This window comes from Chrysochloris asiatica, unplaced genomic scaffold, assembly GCF_000296735.1.
Source record: "Chrysochloris asiatica unplaced genomic scaffold, ChrAsi1.0 scaffold00190, whole genome shotgun sequence".
NCBI classification, from domain to species: Eukaryota; Metazoa; Chordata; class Mammalia; order Afrosoricida; family Chrysochloridae; genus Chrysochloris; species Chrysochloris asiatica.
Window position 1 is genome coordinate 6,357,168 of NW_006408708.1, and position 16,520 is coordinate 6,373,687.

Here is a 16,520-nt window from a genome sequence, read left to right on the forward strand (position 1 = left end):
TGGTGTGGCGCCATAGGATAAGCATTGCACAGCCAATTATTGTAATTGCTGTTAGTAAGTTGTACACGCCTAAAAAGTTGAATTCACAAAAGTTGTGTAAGGCTGCTTATGTATAAATATACCTCCTTGATTTGAAGGTTTAAATTCATAGTTTCATGGAACAACCCAGGTAATTGGTCTAATAATGGATTTAGCACTTCTATTCTACCTCCTAGATCACTGCATAGTGCCTGGGTCTTAACAGCTCACCACCATCCGAAGCACAACAGACAATCTCTATTTACCTGGAGCAACAGGGTCAGGTTTAGGAAGATATGGAATATGTGACTAATGTCCTATGGATAACTACCTCCTTTGCTGCTGAGACTGGAAGAACTGGATAATGCCCAGTTACCATTACTAAATACTTTTACCAAAGTTTCCATAGACGAGTGCTGATCAGAAAGGGAAAAAAATGGAACAGAACTTCAAATTCTCATGGACTCTTGACTTCTGGAGCCATGGAAAGTAGAAGACCCCCTGAAACTATTGCCCTAAGATAACCTTTAACCATAAACCAAAAATATCCCTAAAGTCTTCTTTAAACTGAACAATAGTTTAGCTTAACTAGCTCACCTTTAGAAGCACTAGTAGCATTGTGGATTGCTAGCTGGGCTGCTAACCAAAAGATCAGTATTTCAAATGTACCAGCCACTTCACAGGAGAAAAGTGGGGCTTTCTGTTCTCTTGGAAACCCTATACAGGGTTGCTATGAGTGGAAACCAACTCAGTGGTACACAACCACAACCACTAGCTCATGTTGAGTGTCATAAGAAGATCTGGTGGTTTGCTGGGTTAAATATTGTTCTGATAACTACAAGGTCAGTGGTTCAAACCCACCAGTCACTCATTGGGGGAAAGATGAGGCTGTCTGCTTCTGTTAAGATTTAGTCTTGGAAATTCTATGGAACAGTCCTACTTTGTCTTACAGGGTTGCTATGAGTCTCAATTGATTCCATGCCAGTAGATTTTTAGGTTGAGAATCATGCTTTTTTTAGTATAGTCTATATTGGATCAAATTGACATCAGTAACACAAAAGATTATATAGGACTTCTGCCATTTTGGCTCTCTGAGCAGCTCCAAGGCAGTTGGCAAGAACAAGTACCTTGTAAAAGGTGGCAGAAAAGAGCCAAGAAGAAAGTGGCTGATCCATTTTCTAAGAAAGGTTAGTACGATGTGAAGGCACCAGCTATGTTTAAGATAAGAAATATTAGGAAAACACTAGTCACCAGGACTCAAGGAAACAAAATTGCATCGGAAGTGCTCAAGGTTCCTGATTTTGAAGTGAGCCTTGTTGACTGATGAAGTTGCATTTAGAAAATACAAGCTAATTACTGAGGATGTTCAGGGCAAAAACTGCTTGACCAACTTCTATGGTGTGGATCTTACTTACCTGTGACAAAATGTGCTCCATGGTCAAAAAATGGCAGACCATGATTGAAGCTCATGTTGATGTCAAGACTACAGATGGTTATTTGCTTTGCCTGCTCTGTGTTGGTTTTACTAAAAAACACAACAACCAGATTCGGAAGACATCTTATGCTCAGCACCAACAAGTCCGTCAAATCTGGAAGAAAATGATGGAATTCATGACCCGAGAGGTGCAGACAAATGACTTGAAGAAGTGGTCAATAAATTGATTCCAGACAGCATTGGAAAGGACACAGAGAAGTCTTGCCAATCTATTTACCCTCTCAATATATATGTTTGTTAGGAAAGTAAAAATGCTTAAGAAGCCCAAGTTTGAGTTGGGAAAACTCATGGAGCTTCATGGTGAAGGCAGTAGTTCTGGAAAAGCTACTGGAGATGAGACAGGTGCTAAAGTTGAACAAGCTGATGGCTATGAACCACCAGTTCAAGAATCTATTTAAAACTAGACTGTTCATGATGACAAATAAAAGATCTTATTTGTGAAAAAAATGACTAGATAGGAACCTTAGGAGACAGTGATTTTATGTTAATGAGAGAGTAACAACTCAGAAAAGGAGAGTGGCAATGGTTATACAATTTGAAGCATGTTTTCAAAGTCACTAAATTGTACATGTAGAGGCTTTTGAATCGATGTATTCTTTGCTTTGTATATTTTCAATAATGAGAGCAAAATTAATAAAATTAGGAAAAACAAACAAATATCATTCAGCCTTTGACCAGCTGAATAGAAAAAATAATTGTTTTCTAGGATCCCATTTCAGACTTACTTCATCTGACCTGCAGTTGCAGCTAATATCCACTAGAGGTCAGACTTTTACATGTGTCCTAAACAGATGATAAGCTTCAAAATAAAGACAATAGTGTTTCTTTTCCCAGCAGCCTTTACTTCAATTTAGCTTTCACATACACACACACATACAATATAAGAAACCATTTTACTTTAAAGTAGAAATTTAAAAGACTGTCTTTTATAGAGAGAACGCTGGTGCTAACTTAAGTTTCGTTGCAACCCCATATAGGTTTTCTGAGGAGTGGCTGGTGGGTTTGAACCACTGGCCTTGCAGTTAGCAGTCCAGTGCTTATTCTACAGCGCCACACCAGGACTCCCTAGTACTAACCGTGTTTGTTGTGAAGTGCTGTCGAGTCGGTTCCGACCCATAGCGACCCAGTATAGGGTTTTCGAAGAGCTAGGAAGGAGGAAACACAGAGCATCCCACAAATCGTTGTGCTAGGACAAAGAGAAATCAAAACTCCTCAATAAACCTTCTGAGGATAGAAATTGCATTAAGATACCTGTTTTCATGCATTAAAATGAAGTGGACTTTCACAAAAATAATAAAGGTATTCTTGTTATTGTTGTTAAGTGCTGTCGAGTCGATACCGACTCACAGAGACCAGGCATAGGGTTTGTGAGGAGCGGCTGGTGAGTTTAAACTGCGGACTAGCTTTGCAGTCCAGCGCATTAACCCACAACACCACACCAGGACTCCATTAGAGAAAACAAAAAGTGTTTCATTAAAAAGAAAACGGGAAATTTTTATTTGCATTATAAATAAAAATGTGTAAAATATGTGTATATACGGATAAGGATACAATAAGAAACTAGATAGAAAAAACATGTATTTATTTCCTAGGGTATAGAATTGTAGGGATTATATATACAAAAAATTAAAAAGCAAAAATCAGGGAAAACATTATAAAAATATTGTTAAATGTTGTTGTTGTTGTTGTTGTGTGCCATCGAGTCGGGTCCGACCCATAGCGACCCTGTACAGGGTTTCCGAGGGTGTAAATCTTTACGGGAGTAGAAAGCCTCATCTTTCTCCCGCGGAGCGGCTGGTAGTTTCGAACCGCTGACCTTAAGGTTCGCAGCCCGATTCGTAACCACTACGCTACCAGAGCTCCATGTATCCTCATGAGACTTCAGAGCTAGAGCAAAATTCAGTTTATTTCACATAGTTGGCACTCACCTAAGGTTGGTCTGCCATGTCTTTCTAATTACCACACCCAGGTGGGTCTACTACATCCTTTTCAAGACACCCACAAGATACAGCAGTAGTAATGTTTCTGTTGATGTGTTGTTATGTGCCGTGGAGTCGGTTCCGACTCATAGAGATCCTGTATAGGATTTCTGAGGCTGTAAATCTTTACGGAAGCAGAAAGCCTTATCTTTCTCCCGCGGAATGGCTGGTAATTTCGAACTGCTGACCTTGCGGTTCGCAGCCCAGTTCGTAACCACTATGCTACCAGGTGCTATAGGATAAACACGCTACTGCAAGGTCGGCTTGATCCTCAATGTCGGTGGTTGAAACTCACCAGCCACTCCTCAGAAATCCTATGCAGGGTCACTCTGAGTCAGAACCAACTTGAGGGGTTCTGACAACAACCAATCAAATGTGTCAAGAGATTTATAGGTTTTGCCTAGCTTATGTGAGGGGGCTTCAAAAATTCTATTATCATGGAAAATTTATATGATCCTTTAATTCCAATTTGCTGCAAGTTTTTTGAAGCCCCCACATAATAAGTCCAAATTTTTGTGAACAAGCATTGGCAATGAAAACCCCAGATTGTTGTCAGTGGAATGCTATCCCCCGCGGTGAGCTTCAAGAGCAGGTCAGATGAGCATGAGTTTTGAATAACAAAGAAATAACCTGTGAAGTCAACAGGGCACATTCTTATCTGACCTTCAAGAGAACTCCATTGCATTCTTACATCTTACAGACACAACACACTGGATGTAAGAGAGAAACATCTCATAGAAGTACTCTTATAAAGAACTGAATTCCATGCTCCTCTTCACAACATCTGTTATGTGTGGTTTCTAACCACTCCATTATCAGAATATTTGTGGGTAAATGTCTAGATTCCTGGGCTACACCCCTTATTAATTGGATATGGGCAGAGTTTTAAAACTATATTTTCTAAAAAATATCGCTTTTAAAAGCCTCTCTCTCTCTCTCTTTTTTTTTTTTTTTTTGAGAATGAGAGAGAAGAAGAAAAAAAAAAAACCCACCAAGTCAAAGGCATAGAAAATTGTACTCAATCTTTTCAGTCTTACGTGCTAAATTGATTTTTCCCTGACCCTATAAGTATTCCGTGTAATATAATCACTTTCCAGTGGAAGTTATTGCTGTGAGGGGCCACTGACTTGGCACCAGCTAGCAGTAACCCTGTGCGCAGCAAAACAACACACTGCCAGATCTTGCGCCATCCTCCCAATTGTTCCTATGTTTGGAGCCCTTCCTGAAGCCACTGTGTCAATCCATCTCCTTGAGGGTTTTCCTCTATGTTGCTGACTCTCTGCCTAACCAAGTATGATGTTCTTCTACAAAGACTAATCTCTCCTGAAAACGTGTCCTAAGTATGTAAGTCAAAGTCTCACCATCCTCACTTATAAGTAACTATTGTGAGAAAAATCTCAAGATGGTCAGAAATATAAAGGGTTCATGAGATTGCTAGATCAGGCAGACATAGACTGTTGATTTACATCCAGGGATATGTAACCAGGATGAATTGGGGGAAGGGAGGAAAGAAATCTGTTAGATAACTAGAAATTTTAAATAAGAATACAGTCATTAAGATCATGGGCAAGCCATTTTGGCTTCTCTGGGGAGAGGGAAAATTGAAGGTGCCATTAGAATTGTAAATCGGGAACTGGAACTGAAGGAGGGGCTTTTTCGAGACAGAGGAATAAAACTGTTTGTGGGCTGGTTATGTGGTGTGTCTGCCTGTGTCTACTGGGTTGGGTGCCAGATTTTGTAAAATCGAATAAAGAAAACCTCACTCTTGCTAAAATGAGTACAGATTGGATTACTTGAGCTTTTGTCAGTATGGATGCTACTCACACTATTATAAGCTGCACTTCTAAGATGAATTTGCTGAATCTTCTGAGAGTCCATAGGACATTCAATAATCTTTGCGAATACCATATTCAAAGGCATCAATTATTCTTAGATCTTCTTTACTCATTATCCATCTTTCATATGCATATGAAACAGTTTAATCTTCAAGGTGACATCTTTGTTTCTTACTATTATTTTATAGAGATCTTTGGCAGCAGATTTACCCAATACAATGCATCATTTGAGGTGCTGACTGCTGCTTCCATTGGTGCTGATTGTGGATCCAAGTAGTATGAAATCCTTGACAGTTTCAATCTCTTCATTTATCATGAAGATGCTTCTTGTTCTAATTGTGAGGATTTCTGTTTTCTTCATGCTGAGATGTAATTCATACTGAAGGCTGTAGTCTTCAATCTTCATCAATAAGTGCTTCAGGTCCTCTTCACTTTCATCAAACAAACAAGAAAATTAAGACATAAATTCATTTAAACTACTCAATCTGTAGCTGTTGTCAAAACTCACAGCTGCTGTTTTTTCATATTTCTCTATATACCATCCACATGAGACACATGCATCCTGCAGCATGTTTAAAGTGCTTCTTCCTTTAGTACCTTATAGCAAATAACACATAGAGTAAGTATACTATGCTGTGGAGAAGTTCTTTCATATTTCAAAAGGAATTGTTCCATGAACATTTATTTTCACACCTTTAGCTGCTGTTTAAGATGAGATGCTGACATTATATGGATTATTAAATATTTTATCGGGTTATTCCTGGTATACTTGAAGTTCAGATAAGAATGAAGGAAAACAGATACAAATTGACTACAACCTCAAATCCAGAGCTTGCTTTTCTGATTTCTTTAACCATTAGTTTTCTCAGTACTTACATCTGTGGACAAATAAGTTGGGTGTTGCTCCCTTAAAATAATGAGAAAAAAAAATTCTAATCATCTTCCTAGAGCCTTCTCCAACACAGTGCTTGCTAAGTTGCCAAACCTATTGCCATCAAGTTGATTCCAAATCACAGTGACCTTAAATAGGGTTTCTGAGACTGTACATTTTTATAGGAGCAGATAGCTTCATCCTTCTCCCTCAGAGCAATTGGTAGGTTTGAACTGATGACCTTGGGTTAGCATCCTGATGTTTAACCTTCAGTATCACTCTTTTGACTTTTTTTTGAATTGCTATGGGTTGGAACTGACTCAACGGTACTTAACAACAATTCTTTCTCTCTCTCTCTCTCTCTCTCTATCTATCTATCTAGAGAGAGAGAGAGAGAGAGAGAGAGAGAGAACGCTCTGGTATCGGGCTGTGAGCCTCAAGGTCAGAAGTTTGAAACTACCAGATGTTCCATGGGAGAAAGATGAGGTTTTCTGCTCCCATAAAGATTTACAGCCTTGGAAACCCTGTACAGGGTCACTATGAGTTGGAACCGACTCCACGGCACATAACAACAACAATATATATATATATATATATAGTCTCAAAGCAATAAACTGTTATCATTCAGGGTTTTATTCATAAGGTCAACTTCTCCCTTTCAGTACATGTTCATAAGACTTCAAGAGAAAGTTATTGCTAAAAGTGTGCTACTATAGTCTCTATGTTGAAATTGTGATCAATAGTACCTGAGAAAATTTCCAGGAGCATAGTAGCAGGTGTATGTCACAATCCTCTTACACAAACACCAAAAAAAGCAATTAGATATCTGTAATTTAAACCCCTTAAAAATTCTGTGAAGTGTAAATTGCAGCAACTATCTACACACTAAACAAAGAAAAAAGTGACTTTAAAACTATAGGGCTTTGGCGGGGTTTTTTTTCAATGCCTCTGTCCCTCTCCTCCCAGCATAGCCGCTGTGGGAGCAACTGTGGTAGAAGTGGACCACAGGTCACATTCTTAGAGATAAGGCCAAATCTCTGGCTCTGAAATGAACAGGGGAGCCTTTTTGGATCTGTCTGGGAGCTTCAACATGATAAAGCTGTAGTACAACTTTACTGGAAGCTCACACAGTATTAGAGAGGGACTGGCGAGCAGCTGAAGGCTGCGACCACTTGATAATTCATTTCAGAAATTTAAACTTTCAAAATCCCTGTGCATATAGGAGCATTGAAAACGCTATATGCATGCTCAGCAGTAACACATTATAATATCTAATTTCCAGAGCCAATAGAAGATCAACAAAACTAGAAATAATGACCCATTAAAGAAACCAATAGTCAAAGGGAAAGAAATTATCCTTATTAAAACCTAGATAACAGACAGACTTGTTGTGAAGTGCCTTCGTGCAGTTCCAACCCATAGTGACCCTGTATAGGGTTTCCAAAGAACAGCTGGTGAGCTTGAACTGCCGACCTTGCAGTTCGAACAGCTTTGCAGTCTGGTGCATTAGCACACAGCGCCACACCAGGACTCCACAGACAGATTAGAAACCTTGAAAATAGCAATATTAAACATGCTTATATAACTAAAATAAAACGCAAATAATACTAACGGAAATAAGGGAAAATGATACATGAAAAAATAAGAATATCACTAAAGAGATGTTGTTGTTTCAGGTTGGTTCTACCTTATAGAGATACTGTATAGTGTTTCCAAGGAGTGACTGGGTTTGAACACCAACCTTACAGTTAACAGTCCAGTGTTTATCTTACAGTGACATAAATAAATAAAGAGATGGTGGTGTTGTTGGTTATGTGCTGTGGAATCAGTTCCGACTCATAGAAAGCCTGTACAGAGTTTCTGAGGCTGTAAGTCTTTATGGGAGCAGTAAGCCTCATCTTTCACCCATGGAGCTGTTGGCAGATTAGAACTGCTGACCTTTTCGTTAGCAGCCCAATTTGTAACACACTATGCTACCAGAGCTCCTAAATAAAGAGACAGACACTATCAAGGAACCAAGCAGAATCTTTGGGGCTGAAAAACACAACAACTTAAAATTCCAATAAAGTACTCAACAGCTAATTTGAGCTGGTAGAACAATCAGCTAACTAGAAGATAACCACTGCCATTAAGTGGATTTGGACTCCTAGCAACCCTATATAGAATTCCCAAGAATGTGAATCTTTATGGAGCCAATTATCTCATCTTTCTCCCAAAGCTTGTTTGGCTTGAACTGCTGATGTTGTAGTCAGAGTCCAGTGATTATCCCACAGCACCACCAATTACTAAGTCTGATAAGCAAAAATGCAAACCACACCCCCCCCAAAAAAATTTTTAAGATGCAGAGCAAATCCTAATGAAATTGTGAGACAAAATCATCAAGCAACCAAAAATTTGTATCATAAAAGATTTGATGCATTAGGCATTAATGATTAAAGACCAGAAGAGTTGTGAGATGACATCAAGAACATCATATAGAAAGAAAGCAAAAGTTCATTAAGGAGACAAGAAAGAAGAAAAAGAACAAATGGATGTGAGAATAGACTCTGAAACTTGCTCTCCATTGTAGAAATTCTAAAGTAAATGGAATAAATAAGAAAGTAAAATTGGTGAATAGAAAATTTCAAAGGGCAGTTAAGAAGACAAAGTCAAGTATAATGATGAAATGTGCAAAGACCTAGAGTTAGAAGATCAATAAGGAAGAACTAGTTCAGTTTGTCTCAAGTTGAAAAGACTGAAAAAAAAATAATAAATAATCTTCAATTTGAAGGATTATGTGGGGGAAATACTGAATAATGCAGAAAGCATCCAAAGAAGATGGAAGAAATACACAGAGTCACTATACGAAAATGAAATGAATGATGTTAATACATTTCAAGAAATAAAATATGATAAAAAACAAACAATACTGAAATAAAGAGACAGTACAAGCTGCACTGAAGGCACTGGCAAAGAGCAAGGCTTTGGGAACTGATGGAATACAAAGTGAAATATTTCAACAAATTAATGCAGCATTGGAGGCGCTCACTTACCTATGACAAGAAATTTGGAAAATAGCTACCTGACCAACTAATCAGAAGAGATCTGTATTTGTGCCTAGAATGCTGAAATCATCAGACAATATCAATATTATCACATGTAGGTAAGGTTTTGCTAACGATAATTAAAAACTAGCTGCAACAGTACGTTTACAAGGAATTGTCAGAGGTTCGGACAAGGATATGGAATGAGGGATATCATTGCTGATGTCAGATCATTGCTGGTTGAATGCAAAGAATACCAGAAAGGTATTGACTATACAAAGGCTTTCAAATGTGTGAACCACAACAAGCTATGAGCAACATTGCTGAGAATGAATATTCTGGAACACTTAATTGTACTCATGAGCAACTTGTACATAGACCAAGAGGCAGTCATTTAAACAGAACAGTGGTTTAAAATCAGGAAAAGTGTATACCAGGGTTGTATTCTTTCACAATACTTATTCATCTGTATGCTAAGTAAATAATTCAACAAACTGGATTATATCAAGTAAAATGTGGAATCAGGATTGGAAGAAGACAAATTAACAACCTATGATAAAAGCTGGTGAGGATATGGAGAGACTGGGATTCTCCTACATTGCTAGTGGGAATGCAAAACTAACTGTATTGTGCTTCCTCAGAAAGTTAGAAATAGAAATACCTTATGATCCAGCATATGTTGTTGTTGTTATGTGCCGTGCAGTTGGTTCCGACTAATAGCAACACTGTATAGGAATTTCAAGGCTGTAAATTTTTATGAGAGCAGAAAGCCTCATCTTTCTCCCATGGAACAGCTGGTAGTTTCGAACTGCTAACCTTGTGATTTGCAGCCCAATTTGTAACTACTACGATATATCCACAAGAAATATAAGCCATAATACAAGTAGATATATGCACACCAATGTTCATAGCAGCACCATTCACAACAGCAAAAAGATGGAGACAGCCTAAGTCTTCCATCAAAGGAAGAATGGATAAACAAACCTTGGTACATACACACAATGAAATATTATGCTACCTTGAAGAATACCAAGGAAGCTGCAAGCCATTGCATAATATGGATGAAGCTTGAGGACATTATGCTGAGAGAAATTTTAGTAAATCATAGAAAGACAAATATTGCATAAAACCATTGTTGTAAAAACTTAAGAAAAGATACCCACACTAAGAGGGGAAAAAAAAAAATCTTTGCTGGTTACCAGTGTGGGGAAGAAGGGGATGGTAGAGCACAGGGTAAGGGATAGATACATCATAGTTTGGGTGTTGGGAGGGCAATACACAAGAAGCTGGAGGGGAATGGAAGAACAAGGTAGATAGGATAACACTGAGGCAGGTTTGCATGGGCTAAATGGGACAGAGGTAAATAGTGATGTATGCTCAACCTTGGAACAACAGGGCTCTGTGATCTAGGGATCCAGGCATAGTTTGAATGGATAAAAGAGGGAAAATAATGTTAAGATGCTTGACTGTCTTATGAATATTGGTTTCCTTTGCCTATTATTGTAAAATAGACACTTGAGTGGGATAGAAAGGAATATCCTGAAATATGATTATAGAAAGCTTGTAAGCCCATATTCAGCCAATAATTGATTGGAATACCTAAAAGGGGTTCTTGTGAAGTCTTTGTAGTTTATAAGACCTTAGATGGCATCCTGATCCCCATCCAGAACCTTCTGAGGTAGGACATTCTCACTTGAAAGGAAAAGCAGACAAACCTGGAGCAGCTATAAAATAGAAGATACTTCTTGAAAGAAAGACCAGCATGAAAAATCAAAAACAAAAATGGAAGTCTGATTGGCTACCAGAAGAATAAGCAAGTTGTTCACCGGGGAGCCATCAAGACAAGCAATCAAGTCTCTTCTGGACAAACCCCCTTCAAAGACAGAAACTCAAAGGGAGTACACTAGCAGGCATGTAAGCTTGCTGGTTACCATATTGGTCTATTGGTGAGTGGAAGTGTGAGAAAAGCAGCAATGAAGATGTGGCCTGAGTTTGACCATCTTCCAGAGATTCCCGTCAACCTTAAGTTGAGAGAGAGACGAGGAAGGGCTGGTTGGTCTGAAGTATGGTGAGACATAGGGACTCCTGGACCCATGGACAAGGATGTAGCCATGGTGAGTTAGAGCTGATAATGAAGCATCCAGCTGATATGAAATGAACGGAGACATATAAGAACACCTAAACTTTTAGACATTACCTATTGGATCTAGCTTCAATGGCTGGATGATCAGAACTCGACTAGAGGAAGATAAAAACATTTTGATAAACGAAACAAGTGGAAATTGCTACTATTTGATGAACTTGACCTATACTTATGGATGTAGTAGCTTAAAATACCAACTGAAAGGGAAGGAATCCACGTATCAACAATCATTTCCATCCCTTCTGTACATAGGGATGAGAGTAATGGGCAACTTAGGCATTGGCTACCTACTATATTGTTGCTGTTAAGTGCCATCGAGTTGATTCCAACCCATAGCTACCCGTATAGGGTTTCCGAGGAGCAGCTGGTGAGATTGAACCACTGACCTAGCAGTTCAAATGGCTTTGCTGTCTGGTGCATTAATCCACAGTGCTACACCTAATACCAGCTGGGAGGGGAGCTATAAAGGAACAAAGTGCCTGACTTACAGGTTTTCAAGAGGGAGTTTAGTTTAAGAGTGTGCAAGGGAGGGTAGAATTCCCACTAAAGACTTTTCATCTTTTATCTTTTCTAGGCAGATCTGGTGAAAGGAGATGGGGATACAATTCTTATGACGCAATAATGAGTAATTGTTATCATGACTAATTTTGTGTACATCCAAAAAAAAGGTAGAAGTGTCGTAACAAAAAGTGTGGAGTAGTTAACCTTACAAAGTAGTTAACCAGAAACAAAGGACCCTGACCCTGGGACCACCAAGGGAGAGGAGCATGAGCGGAATGTGGGACCTTATCCAAAGAAGCAGTGACACCAGAGATGGAGGCAGAGATGATAACATGGAGAGATGGAGCAGTTGAAGAATCTGGACTCATGGAGAGAGAAGGGCTATGTGCTGGTGGCTAGGAAGCAGGCTTGCAGAATGTGCCCTTAGGTTGTTTAAATTACTATATAGTCCTGAGTGTTTTTGTGTACATCCAAAAAAAAAAAACAAAAAACACAGAAAGAATAGATGTGAATACTGTTGAATGATGATGCATGGAGGGGTTTGTAATCATTGCAATGAAATGAAATGCAATAGGATGAATATAATACTGATGTTCTTTTATGTAAACTATCATTCAATTCACAACAAAAACTTTAAAAAAAAATTCATAACTCAGTTGAGTCTATCTCAACACTTAAGTAACCACATCCCTAGAACAAAGCATATTATAAAAAGGAATTAAAATCCTGTAAAGCAAGCAAGCCTCTAAAAATAATTCTCAAACATCATTTTGTGTATATATTGTTGTTACATGTCATCAACTAGGTTCTGACTCATAGCAGCCCTGTATAGGTTTTCTGAGGCATGGCTGATGGATTTCAAAGGCCGACCTTCCAGTTTATATATATAGAGTCCTGGTGTGGCACTGCAGGATAATACACTAGCCTGCAAGGTCAGTTTGAACCACAAGGTTGGCAGGTCAAACCAACCAGTCACTCCTTGAAAATCCTAAACAGGGTGTTGTAGGTCAGAACCAACTTGATGGCATTTAACAAGAACAACGTGTATATATATATGAAATATTAAGGTGGGCACTGGCAAAATCTATTTCAAAATATTTATTGCTCACCCAATAGTTAGTATCTCTCTGAACTTGCAAACTTAGGAGGTTTTGTGATGGTCTCACTCACACGTGACTGTGAGGAAAAAATGAGGTTTTTCTTGAACAATATATCTCAATGAAAACAACTTGTACATGACCAATTCAAAAAGCACTAGATATAACTGCTCTGTTTTGTTGTAATTCATCTCAAGATCAGATTTAGTGCATTAGAAATCAATGACAGAAGATCATAAGTATTGTGGGATGATATCAAGAACACCATACTTAAAGAAAGCAAAAGTTCATCAAGAAGAGAAGAAGAAAATACCATAATGGATGTCATAAAAGACTCTGAAACTTGCTTTCCAGCATTGGGATGCTGGTATAAGAGCTGAACAGAAAATTCATAGAGCAGCTCAAGAATGTGGAAATCATCAGACCATATAATTATCACTTGCAAATAAATTTTTGCTAAAGATAAATCAAAAAGCTCTACAACAGTACATTGACAGGAAACTGCCATAGGTTCAAGCTACATTCAGATGAAGATGTACAACAAAGGGTATCATTATTGATGTCAGATGGATCTGGATTGACAGCACAGAATATGAAAAAGATGTTTGTCTGTGCTTTATTAACTGTGCAAAGGCTTTCAACTGTGTGGATCATGACAACATTGCAGAGAATACGTATTCTGAATATGTAACTGTGATCCTGAATAGTCTGTACATAGACCAAGAGGTTTGAAAAGAACTAGGGGACACTAAAGATTTAAAATTAGGAAAGGTGTGCACCAAAGTTACATTATTTTATCATACTTATTCAGTAAGTATGCTAAGAAAATAACCCAAGAAACTGGATTATATGAAGAAGAACAGATCATCAGGATTGGAGGAAGACTCATTAACAACCTGTAATATGCAGATGATGCAACCTTGCCTGCTGAAAGTGAAGAAGGCTTAACATATTTACTAATGAAGATCAAAGACCACAGCCTCTCAACTCAAGTGTATGAGCTGCACTTCAATGTAAAGAAAAAATGATTTTCACCATTGGCCCAATAGGAAGCACCCTGGTCGATCTAAAAAAAGATTGAAGCTGTCAAAGATGTCATTTTGCTTGGATCCACTATCAACACTCATGGAAGCAGCTGTCAAGAAATCAAATGATGTGTTACATTAGGCAAATTTGCTGCACAAGACGTCTTGAAAGTGTTTAAGAGCAAAGAGGTAGTTTGACAACTAAGGTGTGCCTGACCCAAACAATGGTATTTTCAATAACTTCATATACATGTGAAAGTTTGGCAATGAATAAGAAAGAGCATAGAAGAATTAACACATTTGAGTTATGCTGATTGAGAATAATACTAAAGGTACCATGGACTTCTAGAAGAACAAACAAATCTGTGTGGAAGAAGTACAGACAGAATGCTCCTTAAAAGTCAGGATGATGAGACTTTGTCTCTCATATTTCAGAATTGTTATCAGGTAGGACCAGTACCTGAAAGGCATCATTCTTGGTAAAGAGGAAGGTCAGAGGAAAAGGGGAAAACTCCCCATGAGATGGATTGGCACACTGGCAGCAGCAAAGTCCCAAAGCTTAGTAACAGTTGGGAGGATGACACAAGACCAGGTAGTGCTGCTATGAGTCTGAACCAACTCAATGGCATCTAACAACATTTGGTTGTTGCAGACATCTTTTTTTTTTTTTTTCTCCAATACCATATATGTCCTGATTAAGAGCAGGAATTCCTGGCCAGATCCTGGAAAGGAAGGTGATGAATGGTATATCTGAACAGTTTGTTCCCTAGCTTGGTGTCACTGAAATGCCGCACTCCTCACTGGAATTCATTGATAAGACTAACAAGTGCTCAGCAGCTTTTAACAGCAGACCTTCTCTCAGAGACCAAAGCTGACAGTTAGCACATGAGGTGTTCTGTCAGCCCAGAAAACTAACAACATGAGTAGATCTTAAGAAGAGTTTTTATTTTGAAAACAAACACAAATCCAGATTATTAATTGTATAACATTAAAAGTTACAGTAACTACAATCTAAATAAAATGTTGATTTGAGGGAACAAAAAAGAGGAGCCATTCAGTCTGTTGGTAATAAACAGCAAAAAATGTACATATTATTTTATACATATTATCTTAGTGCTATTTTGAATAGCTTATTCTTTAGGCTATTTGAACTGTGAAAGTAGTTAGAAAATATGGCTTTGGTGATGGAAATGATACTGAATATAACATTATATAATTTTGCAAGACCAATGACTTATTCATTGCAAATACCCTTTTTAAAGAGAACTGTATATATGGACCTCACCAGATGGAATACACAGACATCAAATTGACTACATCTGTGGAAAGTGAATAGAGGAGGTACTGAGATATTACTGTGAACCAAGTAGGGATTTCTTAATTAAAATAAACAAACAGAATTTCTTCAACATCTTTGGAGACCGTATCCCTTGAGAGAAAAATGCAAAATTGTTAAAGAAAATAAGATGCCTAAGGGGGTTATAACTTGTGAGACAAAATTGTTGGTGGAAATTTAAACTTTTGATATTTATAAAATATGATGTAAAGTGCCACCACTGCTCTGTCAGTTTGTCATACTGTGGTGGCTTGCATGTTTCTGTGATGTTGGAAACTATGCTACTGGTATTTTAAAGGTCAGCATGGTGACCCACGTTGGATAGGTTTCAGATGAGCTTCTTGATGAAGATAGGTTATGAAGAAGTAGAGCCAGACTACTTCTGAAAGTTTAGCCACTGTAAACTTTGTGAATCATAGTGGATACTGTCAGTTAGCATCATAATATTGAATACTGGTAGTAGCAGAATATTGTCAGGTATACTGCCTGAAGACAAGCCCCTCAGGTTCGAAGTCACTCAAAATGTAACTGGGAAAGTGCTGCCCATTCAATATAGAGTTAATGGGAATGGGATAAAACCTTCTGGACCTTCATTAGCTGATGAGGTACAATTCAAAATGAGGAAAACATCTTGTAAACATGTTGTAAACATCTGTTGATAATTAGAACATGAAATGTGCAAAGTATGAATATAGGAAAATTGAAAATTGTCAAAAATGAAGTGGAATACAAAAACACCAATATCCTAGGCATTAGTGAACTGAAATGGACTGGTATTGGCCATTTTGAAGTTGTCAATAATATGGTTTACTATGCCGGAACTACAAATTGAAGAAAAATGATGTCCCATTCTTCATGAAAAAGAACATTTAAAGATATATCTTCACATCAAGTATCAATCCTATCTGCTTTGTATACTGGGTTGCTAGGGATGGACTACTTAGACATTGGTTACCTAAAATGAGGGGGCGATAAATGCATGAAGTGATTGGCTTACAATTTTTCAAGAAGGAGTTTTGTTTAAGAGTGTGTGGGTTGCTTGTCGGGCGTGGGGAATGGGGAGTTAATAGATGTTACTGATTTTGCAATCGTCAATCAACCATCATAGGCTTTATCCCCTGTTAAAGTTTTCAGAAGCTAGGCAAAGCATTGCAGTGCCTAGCCCTCAAACGTGCCATGTGCCTTTGCTCTCAGGTC

General features: G+C 38.2%; 1 pseudogene; it reads left to right on the forward strand.

Moving 5' to 3' along the window:
• The window catches only part of LOC102826825, a 99,888-nt pseudogene extending 97,977 nt beyond the window's left edge, over positions 1–1,911 (forward strand).
• The last annotated feature ends 14,609 nt before the right edge of the window (positions 1,912–16,520 follow it).